Here is an 8767-nt window from a genome sequence, read left to right on the forward strand (position 1 = left end):
TGGATCCGACCGCGCTTTGCCCTCGGGTGTTGTTGCTCACAGCCAGCCAACCAAGCACACACCTCACCTGTGGAATCAGAATTTCAGGGCCAGTTTACTTTCTTAAAGCGCCCACGCGATGCTGATGAGCTGCAAGGTTTTGGAGCCAGGCTTAGAGCAAACTTCGGATCGGACTTTGTATTTGAATCCCAGCTCCATCACTTACTAGTGTGTGAACCTAGGCAGATTTCCTAACCTCTCTGTGATTCAGTTTCCCCAGGTTAGGACCATAATAGGACCTACTTCATAGGGTGTTATGAGAATTAAGTGGCTTAGTATATGTGAAGCATTTAGGACAATGACTTGCACAACATAAGCATATAATAAATATTAGCTAGTATTCATTCACTATTCCACAAATGCTTATGCGACTGTTTTACATTTTTTAAGGTGGTTTCATTCATTCAGCACTTGCTGCATGTCTGGTACTGTTTAGCACTGGGGGTACAATGCTCCCCTGAAAGAAAACTGGGACTTAGCAGATCACGGGGAAAGAAGGAGGCCACTTTAGGTAGAGGAAACAGTCTGAACAAAATCCTAGAGACAGGAAAGTTCAGGGCAAGTTCAACAGCTGGTATATTGGGGTTAGAATTTGGCAGGGCCTTTCCACACATCCTGGCCTGTCACCCCTGTTCTCCTTCCACTTTCCCCCCTTTTCCTCTCTCTCTTTCTCTCTCCTTTCCTCTCTTCTTCCCTCTCTCCCCACAGATCCACCTGATGCTGAAGTCAACCTCTTTACCTCCCAAAACAGAAAGGGAATGCACTGAAATGGCCAAGGGAGCTTGAGTAAAGGGTAAAGGAGGTTGAGTGATTTGAAGATCATTGTCACTGAAGATGAAGAAATGCAAATTCAGACTAAAGTAAAGCTACTGATTTTAGAGTGGTTTCTAGTTACTCCCAAGACCCTGATCATTTGCAAAGGAAAAATCATATCCAAACTGTTTATTTTTCACTAATCCTTTACTAAGTCATTATGAAATTTTTCGATTTAACAGGGAGGGGGCTTTTTTAGTAAAATTTTTATTGAACTGTAACATAGATTCAGATGAGTGACAGATCATAAGTGTACAGCTTGATGAGTTTCCACGAAGTGAGCACATCTGTATGCCCACATCAAGAAACAGAACATGACCAGAACCCCACCCAAACTCCCTTCTCGTATCCCCCTCCTGTCACTACCCAGCAGGCTTCTTAAATTTTTTTTATTGTGAAATATTTCAAACATAGAGACAAGAATAAACACTATTTTAATGAACACCTATGTACCGACAATCCAATAAGCATTGTCAAAACTTCATGTGATACCACATACCACATTCTGCTGTGGTTCGTTTTTGTTTTTAAAGAAAAAATTTAAATACATTTGGGACATCTTAGTTAAATGAACAAGGTTCACTGGACATCCACAAATATCTTTAAAGCACCTACCATGTTCCAGGCCCTTTCATGTGATCATCTCTCTTTATCTGAAAATAATACTTGTACATGATTAAAAATATAAATGATACAAAAGAATATACAGGGGGGAAAAAAATCTCCTTTCCACCCCAATCTCCAGTTCCTTAGCTTCTCTCCCTAGGGGCAAATATAATGATCAGTCTATAGCGTAATCTTCCAGATGTCTCTCTCTGTATTTAGATATAGATACATAAAAGGATATAGATATATGGGTGTATGTATACGTGTAAGAATTGTATAAACATCTATCTATCTATCTCTTGGATGTCTACATGTGATATTGGATATCTCTCTCTGTCTATATATCCTTATCTATATAATCCTTATACATGAACATACATACATATATCTATATCCTTTTATGTACCTATATCTATATACAGAAAGGCAGGTCGACAGATCTATTGATAACTATTTATCTGTCTATCTATAACCATCTGTCTGTCTACCTAGAGAGAGAGATGGGATGACATGATTTCTTACACAAATCATGTCATATTTTATGTGCTCTTCTACATCTTATTTCATTATTCATATATCTTGCAGCTCATTCTTTAATGCTTATGGATCTCTCCTTTTTTTTAATATATTTATTTATTTATTTTTATTTTTGGCCGCATTGGGTCTTCGTTGCGGTGTGCAGGCTTCTCATTGGGTGGCTTCTCTTGTTGCATAGCACGGGCTCTAGGCGCGTGGGCTTCAGTAGTTGTGGCACTCGGGCTCAGTAGTTGTGGCTCGTGGGCTCTAGAGCACAGGCTCAGTAGTTGTGGTGCACAGGCTTAGTTGCTCTGCGGCATGTGGGATCTTCCCAGACCAGGGCTCGAACCTGTGTCCCCTGCATTGGCAGGCAGATTCTTAACCACTGTGCCACCAGGGAAGCCCTCTCATTCTTTTTTTAAATTTTATTTTTAATTGAAATATAGTTCATTTACAATGTTTCAGGTATACAGCAAAGTTATTTAGTTATACATGCATATATAAATAGGTATTCTTTTTCAGATTGCTTTCCACTATAGGTTATTACAAGACATTGAATATAGTCCCCTGTGCTATACACTAGGTCCTTGTTGATTATCTATTTTATATACAGTAGTGTGTATCTATTAATTCCAAATTCCAAATTTATCCCTCTTCCCTTCTCATTCTTTTTAATGGCAGACTATCATATCATTATATATCATGAAATATAAAATGTGTTCCTATTGATGAATACCTCTTTTAAATCTTCACAACAACCCTGTAAGGCAGATATTATTGTCCCAACCCTCTTTTTTTTTTTTTTTTTTGCCATATGTCACTGTTTGTGGGATCTTAGTTCCTTGACCAGGGATCGAACCCAGGCCCCCTGCAGTGGAAGCACGGAGCCTTAACCACTGGACTGCCAGGGAATTCCTTGGCCCTCCTAAGAGGCCAAGTGACTTGCCCAGGATTACACTGCTAGCCTGTATTTTAACCCAAATATTATTTCACAGCCATCTGAACTATTGGGAGGTTTGCTGTTTTAGAGCTAGACGCTAACAATGTTTGAGTTGCCACAACTTGGTCTTATGAAGAAGATGGATGGGAGTGAGGGCAGCAAAGTAAAAAAAACCCCGAGGATGTCTTCCTTTGTGAGTATAACTAGGTTCTGTAACTGGAGCCAAGCAGAACGTGGGTGTTTTTAACGGATGAATTTTGTTAATGCCTAGATTTTGATGAGGTCCTTAATGGTTCCAGAGCAAGAAGCACACCCTGGAGGAACTTTTGATCAGTCTGGCATCTCCAGTTCATTGTGGGCGTCACATGACCCTAAGCAAATTGCTTCTCTCCCAGTGCCTGTAATAATGTAACCAGCAAGCAGAAAGGTGATAATCATTACTGGCAATTGAATAGCAATTTCAAATGCATAAAGGCATGTAAAACTCATAACAAACTTGTAGGTAGGCAGGAAAAGCAGCTATTACTAACCTCATTTTACAAATGAGAAAACTAAGACTCTGAAAGAGCAGGAAATGGTTAAGCTAGTGACAGAGTGAGGTCCTCTGATTTAGAAGCCACAGAAGACTCTTCTGAATGTATAATTTTATTTTCTAATACTGACCACAGTGGAATAAATCATAACTTGGAAGGGGAGTGGACTGAGAGGAGGCAGAGAACAGAGCATGGGGTAGGGAAGGAGGTGGTGCTGACTCCTCGTTGGGACTAAATCCTGGGTACCATGCCCTCTCTTACTCAACTCCAGCCATTGAGGCCTCAGCTCAGGCAGAGCCAATGCCCCACTTTTAAAACAAATATCTTGAAACATTTTATGAAATTAATAGATAATATAAACTTCTGACACACACTATTTTATTTTACTTTGTATGTGTTTTATTTTCCCAAATAGCCACCAAGCTCCTTGAAGACAAGGATAGTATCTTGTATGTCTTAGTAGCCCTCTCAGTGCATTTCCCATAGTACGTGTTCAATAATGTGTTCTTTTCATTAGTATTATTGAAAGACAATAATAATAATAAATATTGAAGATATATACAGCTGAGTGCACCAACTGTTTTGACTTCTACCGTAATCAATTAGTTTTGCCTTTTCTTGAGTTTCATGTAAAAAGTAGAATTATAAGGTATGTCCTCTTTAGTGTTTGGCTACTTTAAGAAGCCTATAAGATTCATCCATGTTGTTACGTGAACTGAAAGTTCCTTCTTTTTTGATTGCTGAATAGTCTTCAATCGCATGACTATGTCACCATGTATTAATTCTCCTGTTGATCTGGGCTCTTTCCAGTCTTGGGCTATTGTGAATAAAGCTTTTGTCAACATCTTGATACGAGTCTTTTTGTGGACATAAATACTTATCCTCTTCGGTGGGATAGCTGAGTCATTGAGTAAGTGTACATTCAGCTTCAGTAAATACTGCTGTGCTCTAAGTATATTTATAAAGGAAAAAAATTTTATTGAAAATATGCATTTAAATATGTAAATGTTGAGATGTGATTTCCCTAGAAGATATAAAGAAATAGAGATTTGCACCTACTTGCAATGACATAGTTTGGATTTATGAAACGACGATTATCATATGAACAAACGTTGAATTTTTTTCTTCATATTTGATATTTTGAAATAAGTATGTGTATATATACTTAGCATTTTTATATGTACTTAGAATCACAGTGAATGAGACACTGGGTGTTGCCTTTAGTGAGGGGATTTTCCAAATACAGCAAAAAGCTCTTGGTAAATGTTCAAACAAAACGAAGTGCAGTCTTCCTTCAATGAACATGATAGTTGAAATCCTGGAAAATTCACGTATATTAAAACCAAGCAAGATATACTTTGGGTTCACATGTAAAATGGAATTAGATGTCTGGGTTGCGGGGAGACACTAAAAAGCCACTCAGACGTAGGAAAATTACTCTTCACACAGGACCATGTTGTGCTTGGCAGGATGGCTAGGCCCTCACCCTCTAAAGGGCTCTGCTCCATTTACATGAGATTCAAAACCCCACAAACTTCCAGAATGACGATAGGGGGCAATACCACCCCATTGAGTACCACTGTTCAAGACCTGTTCTGTAAGAACAACCATCTGTGGCTTATTATATTTAACCTAATTAATTAATATTAAATGAAATTAAAATTTCAGTTTCTCAGTCATACTAACCACATATTAACTGCTTAAAAACCACATGTAGCAAAAAGTACCCACAGAGAAAAGCCCAGATCCAGATCATTTCACTAGTTAATTCCTCAAATATTTAAAGAATTAACACCAGTTCTTCACAAACTCATCACAAAAAATAGAAGAGGGAACACTTCCCAACTCATTCTCTGAGGCCTGCATTGCCTGGATATCAAAACCAGACAAAAATGACAAGAGAAAAGAAAATTACAGACCAATTTCTCTTACGAATAGAGGCATAAAAATCCTCAGCAAAATACTAGAAAATCTAATACATAGACCATGACCAAGTGGGATTTATCAGAAATGCAAAGTCAGCTTTACATGTGAAAATGAATATTAGTTCGCTAATACACCATATCAATAGAATAAAGGACAAAAACCACACGATCATCTCAATAGATGAAAAAAAAAGCAGTTGACAATATTGAAAACCCCTTCATGATCAAAACACCTAACAAACTAGGAATAGAAGGGAACTTCCTCAGTATGATAAAGGGCATCCACAAAAAATCCACAGCTAATATCATACTTAATGATGAAAGACTAAAAGCTTTTTCCCTAATATCAGGAACAAGACAAAAATGTCTACTTTTATTTGAATGTTGAAGAATGTTGCCACTTCTATTTAATGTTGTAATGGAGGCTCTAGTCAAGGCAATTAGGCCAGAAAGTGAAATAAAAAGCATCCCGATTAGAAAGGTTTGCAGAGGACATAATCTTGTATATAGAAAATCCTAAGGAATCTACAAAAATCTATTTGAACTAATAACAAGTTCAGCAGAGTTGGAGCATAAAAGATCAATAGACAAAAATCAATTGTATTTCTAGACACTTGTAATGAAGAATCCAAAAAGGAAATTAGGAAAGTAATTCCATGTACAAAAGCACCAAAAAGAATAAAATACTTAGGCATAAATTTAACAAAAGAGGTTCAAATATATACGATGAAAACTACAAAGCACTGTTGAAAGAAAATAAAGATCTAAATAAGCAGAAAGACATCCTATGTTCATGGATCATAAATTAGCGCTTTCACTGCTGTGGCCTATGTTCAATCCCTGGATGGGGAACCAAGATCCCACAAGCTGAGTGGCGTAGCCAAAAAAAAAAAAGTGTTTTTTTTTTTTTTTATTCCACATGTAAGTGAAATCATACAGTGTTTGTCCTTCTCTATCTGACTTATTTCACTTACTATAATGCCTTCAAGCTTCATCCATGTAGTTGCAAATGGTAGAATTTCCTCATTTTTAACAGCTGAATAATATTCCATTGTATATATATATAAATATTCCACAAATTCTTCATCCATTCATCCATCAATGGACACTTAGGTTGTTTCCATGTCTTGGCTATTGTAAATAATGCTGCTATGTACATAGGGGTGCAGATATCTTTTCAAATTAGTGTTTTTGTTTCCTTTGGATATATTTGCAGAAGTGGAATTTCTGCATCATATGGTAGTTCTTTTAATTTTTTGAGGATCTTCTATACTGTTTTCCCTAGTGGCTGTGCAAATTTACAATCCCACCAACAGTGCCCAAGTGTTCCCTTTTCTATACATCCATGCCAGCATTTGTTACCTCTGGTCTTTTTGATGATGGCTCTTCTAAGAGGTGTGAGGTGACATCTCATTGTGGTTTTGATTTGCATTTCCCTAATGACTAGTTTTTTTTTTTTTGGCCGCGCCACTCGGTTTGCGGGATATCAGTTCCCCGACCAGGGATTGAACCCTGGCACGGCAGTGAAAGCCCCGAATCCTAACTACTAGGTCACCAAGGAACTCCCATGACTAGTGCTGTTGAGCATCTTTTCAAGTACCTGTTGGCCTGTTGGCCTTTCGTATTTCTTTGGAGAAACATCTATTCAGTTCCTTTGCCCATTTTTAAATTGGATTATTTCCTTTTTTTGCTATTGGATTGTATGGTTTCTTTATATATTTTGGATATGAACCCAGCAATCTGTACTTTTTAAAAAAATTTATTTATTTTATTAATTTATTTTTGGCTGCACTGGGTCTTCGTTGCTGCATGCGGGCTTTCTCTAGTTGCAGTGAGTAGGGGCTACTCTTCATTGTGGTGCACGGGCTTCTCATTGCGGTGGCTTCTTTGTTGCGGAGCACAGGCTCTAGGTGCGCGGGCTCAGTATTTGTGGCTTGCAGGCTCAGTAGTTGTGGTGCAAGGGCTTAGTTGCTCCGTGGCATGTGGGATCTTCCCGGACTAGGGATTGAACCTGTGTCCCCTGCATTGGCAGGCAGATTCTCAACCACTGCACCACCAGGGAAGTCCCAGCAATCTGTACTTTAACAAGCCCTCTGGTGCACACTAAAGTTTGAGAACCACTGGCATAAGGCAATGTAAAAGGTAAAGGCGGGATTCAAACCATAGCATGATCTAAGCTAACATATACTGAGTGCTATGGTTTCCCAGGAGCTCGTGTAATTTCCACAACCACCTTATGCTGTGTTGATACTATTGTTATTCCCATTTGACACGTCAAGAAATTAAGGTGCAGAGAGATGGAGAGACTTGTCTAAGATCATAGAGCTACTGAATAGCGGAGTTGGGACCCCAAAACCAGGTTTCTCCACCGCCAAAGCCCATGCTATCAAGCACTGTGTCAGCATTTCCCCTGAGTGTGGGCCACAAGCATCACTGGTAGAGATGAGGTAGTCTCAGGGGGTACCTGAATGTTCATTTTACACTCTTAACAGCTATGTATTTTTAAAAAATATTTATTTATTTGGCTGCGCCAGGTCTTAGTTGTGGCCCGCAGGATCTAGTTCCGTGATCAGGGATCTAGCCTGGACCCCCTGCAATGGGAGCTCAGAGTGTTAACCACTGGACCACCAGGGAAGTCCTATGTATTTATTTTAATGTGTCATAGAAAAAATATATATAACTAGCATTCCAAGCTCATGATTTCAATAGTAACATCGTTTCCCTTTAAAATGAGTGAATTTTGTTAAAAATTAGTTGCTTTAATGAAAAGTATTTATTTGGCCATACTGTGAGGCTGTGGGAACTTAGTTCCCTGACCAGGGATTGAACCCAGGCCCTCAGCAGTGAGAGTGCTATGTCCTAACCACTGGACCACCAGGAAATTCCCTTTAGTGAAAAAAAAATTTTTTTTTTTAGCTGCACCACATGGGATCTTAATTCCCCGACGGAACCCTTACCCCCTGCAGTGGAAGCACAGAGTCCTAACCACTGGACCGCCAAGGGAATTCCCAAAAAATCTTAATAAATGTACTGTTATGCACAGATATCACAAATATGGTAGAGACGGTTAACAGTGAAGTATGGGAAATACTGCTAAGCCAACCTCAGTTACTTTAAAAATATATAACGATTTGTGCATTTTACTGTATATAAATAGTACCTTATTTTTAAAATTTTATTTATTTATTTATTTATTTATTTTTGGCTGTGTTGGGTCTTCGTTGCTGTGTGTGGGATTTCTCTAGTTGTGGCGAGCGGGGGCTACTCTTCGTTGCAGTGTGTGGGCTTCTCATTGCGGTGGCTTCTCTTGTTGCGGAGCACAGGTTCTAGGCGCGTGGGCTTCAGTAGTTGTGGCACGTGGGCTCAGTAGTTGTGGCTCACGGGCATAGTTGCTC

The 8767-nt window shown here is 38.8% G+C and overlaps 1 non-coding gene across 1 annotated transcript; it reads right to left on the bottom strand.

Annotated features, from left to right (window-relative positions):
- Positions 1-8180: 8180 nt before the first annotated feature.
- Positions 8181-8253, bottom strand: TRNAE-CUC (transfer RNA glutamic acid (anticodon CUC)). Its single transcript has one exon. It is a non-coding gene; the product is annotated as a tRNA-Glu (tRNA).
- Positions 8254-8767: the final 514 nt, after the last annotated feature.

The sequence above is a fragment of the Balaenoptera ricei genome, chromosome 15, assembly GCF_028023285.1.
Source record: "Balaenoptera ricei isolate mBalRic1 chromosome 15, mBalRic1.hap2, whole genome shotgun sequence".
NCBI lineage: Eukaryota > Metazoa > Chordata > Mammalia > Artiodactyla > Balaenopteridae > Balaenoptera > Balaenoptera ricei.